The sequence below is a fragment of the Danio aesculapii genome, chromosome 6 (genome assembly GCF_903798145.1).
Source record: "Danio aesculapii chromosome 6, fDanAes4.1, whole genome shotgun sequence".
NCBI lineage: Eukaryota > Metazoa > Chordata > Actinopteri > Cypriniformes > Danionidae > Danio > Danio aesculapii.
Window position 1 is genome coordinate 21,900,956 of NC_079440.1, and position 3,113 is coordinate 21,904,068.

General features: G+C 47.4%; 1 pseudogene; it reads left to right on the forward strand.

Moving 5' to 3' along the window:
- The first annotated feature begins 738 nt into the window (after positions 1–738).
- LOC130230258 (uncharacterized) lies at positions 739–2,625 on the forward strand (annotated as a pseudogene).
- Positions 2,626–3,113: the final 488 nt, after the last annotated feature.

Sequence of the window (3,113 nt, forward strand, 5' to 3'; positions counted from 1 at the left end):
CACCTGTGAGAATCAGAGCAGAGAATTTTAGGAACATTTGACAAATGTTTGGGAAACTTGAACACTGCATTGCTGAAGTTGAACTTGCCTGATTCTCACCCTCATTCCCTCCTCATTGTGAAATCCTACCCATCAGAGCTAAAAGCAGGTCGTCAAGAAGATAAGCATCGTTAGTCGCTATTTTTAACACTCATTCAGGGGCAATAAATTTGGTGTGGTGTCAATCCTATTGATTTAAGAAACCAACACTGTCATTGTTATCACAATTTCTCCTGTTTCATAAGAAATTTTAATAACAGCCGCAGTCCTGGTGATTAGAAACCCTAAAATTCAAAAGTTAGCTTAGGAGCATTCTTTTGTTTTAGATTAAGGGAAGCTAAATCATTGCTCTCTCTAGGAAAGTGCAAACACCGATCTTTACCTTATTCTTTACACTTCTTATCACTTTGTATTTCTTTGTTCCTTAGCTGTGCCAACTGTACGTGTTTACTGATTCTCCCCACAGAGTTTACCAGTTAGACGCACATCCAGCAAATGACCACGGCCCAGAGAACGACATTCACCCAGAACACACACACTAGAACATTGGTACACATTTAACTTCTCACACTCAATATTACACACTGACATTGTTGTTCCTCTTGTTCTGCTGTGTTTCGTTCTCTCTCTCTTTCCTATTCTTGTCCCATTTCAAGGTCAGTGTCAGATCAGTTCTAAATCTCCCCCACTGCAACAAACATGGCCCGTACTAAAGACCCTGCTGGCCATTGGAAGGACTTAGAAGCATGGCTGAGTGTGGTAACAGACAGTTTCCTCCCCAAGGCCGCCGAAAACCTGCAGCAACGGACCCAGGATCAGCTGGATGAGAACTTATCAAGCCTAATGTCGCAAGACCCAAGCCACAGCTACAGTCACAAAGACCTAGCCAAGATAACTGGAACACTGAGTCACACTCTCATCGCCACCCTCAAGATAAGTGACAGGCATCCCAGCCAGCTCCAGCACAAGCTGACACAAAGACAACTTCGCATCGAGCAACTAGCAAACTGAACTGCCCACGAAGACGGATCAAGAGTTTAAGGAAGAGATATATAAACTGCGAGAGAACCTAGCTGCTACCACCCAAGAATTGGAGCAAGCCAAAGCAAACCACGCTGATGCTACCAACAAGCTTGAAGATGCAGAACAGCTACTGGAAGAAGCAAAAGTTGAAGCAAGAGACCAAAAAGCCAAAAACAGAGCTCTTGAAACTCACCTAGATGAAGCGAGACATGAAGCCAATCGACTAACAAAGGAACTGGACTATTTCAAAGAGGAGTCTACCAGTGTCAAAGATGAACTTAAGTATGCCTACAAACTGCGACGTGAACCCGCCAAGGAAAGATATGCACTAGCCTCACCCTTGCCAAGCAGGACAGGATCCCCTGTACCCGAACTCGAACTCACACATAGTGAGAAAGATGAGGAACCAAGCCGAAGACGCTCACCAGCTCCTTCTACAGGGCCTGACCTCACCCCAAAGCGACAAGAGCCTGTGCTAGTCAGTCACAGATCAGCGCACAACATGGATCTCAAAGACCTCGATAAGCTGGCCAGGAACATTGGCAAGTTCAACCCAAGTGCGCCAGGTGGTCAAGAGGTCCACGCCTATCTGCAAGACATTGATTTCCTCTGGAAATGAGACCCAATGTCTCAGGCAAAGATAGACTTTACCTGCTTCGGGCGACATCCAGCCCTGACGTACGCAGTTTTCTAGACCGACAGCCAGCTCGCACAAAGAATGACTACCTCCTACTCCAAAAAGCTCTCATCAAAGAATTTGCTGACCCCGAATTGGAGAGAGGACTGGTGGCTGCACTTGAGATGAAGCAAGGCCGTAACGAGCCCCCTCAAGCATACTACAGCCGGCTCAGACGAGCCTATTTTGGATCTCGGAATGAACCTGAAATGGAAGAAGATCTGAACTTCAAGATTCTATTCCTGCGAAACATCCATCCTGCTGTAAGCCACGATCTGGGAGTCCTTGCATACCCACGAACAATGACTGTGCAACAGTTACGAGATTTGGCACATAAAGCCTATGGTAAACAGAAGATGGCTGCAGAAAAGAGCGCCAAAACCACCACTATTCTGGCCGTCGAAACCCAAAGTCCAGAACTGGCACTAGAGGGTGCCCAACGTCCAGACAAAACCAAGCAGTCTGCTTAAGAGGGGAAGGCATTGGCACCCCGCAGACAACGGGACTCTCATGCTGACGCTAGACCTACACAGAGGAACAGACGCTATGATGGACCCTCTGGACAATAATGCTCTCCTGAACGTCACTGGGAGAGATCGTGGACTCAATCCACTTTATTCGGCAATCAAAGGAGAAAAAGCTCGTCACAATCCAACGGTGCCTCCAAGGGACGACGACAAAACCCTGGATCAATAAGCCCAAGGAGTCGACGAAAGCACTCACCCCGATTCTCCACTGACCGAACTCGATCTCAATCCCAGCAAGAAGAAACTACCCCATCTGGTTTCAACCCTCAAGAAATGATGAGAATGATGATGAAAGAATTCTTCCAACGCAAGGAGGACGACAGGAAGGGGAAAAAGGAGGATAAACTGGATTCAGCCTGACTAGCCATCTAACAAAGCAGCAGCGATCATCAACAGACCCCTGAGAATAGCACTGTACCCCCTCACTCTCAAAGAGCCATACCTGCAACTACCTCAAGTGAAACAGGAAACCTGTTTGAACGCCCCGCTATAGAGTTAAGCACTAACTCCACAGCTACTGCAGCAGATCACGGCAGCATCCCACAGACACCTGCTGATGAACTGCCAAAAGTTCCTAAAAGTGCCATTCTGGTCGTCTGCCACTCCTCCGACGATCCAGCAGAACTCCTTGAAGAAGTCCAAGAGCCAAGAGAACCAAAAGAACTCTCAGACTTCAAAGGTGTGAACTGAACCTCCAAGCCTACTCCCACACTGGCCTACAGCTCAAACAGCTTGCCCTAGTACACCTGACAGTGGGACCAATAAGCCTCGTTCACCCAGTGTACGTTTCACCAATCAACACGTACCCCCTCCTCATAGGAAAAGATTTGCTGAACCGATTTGAACCT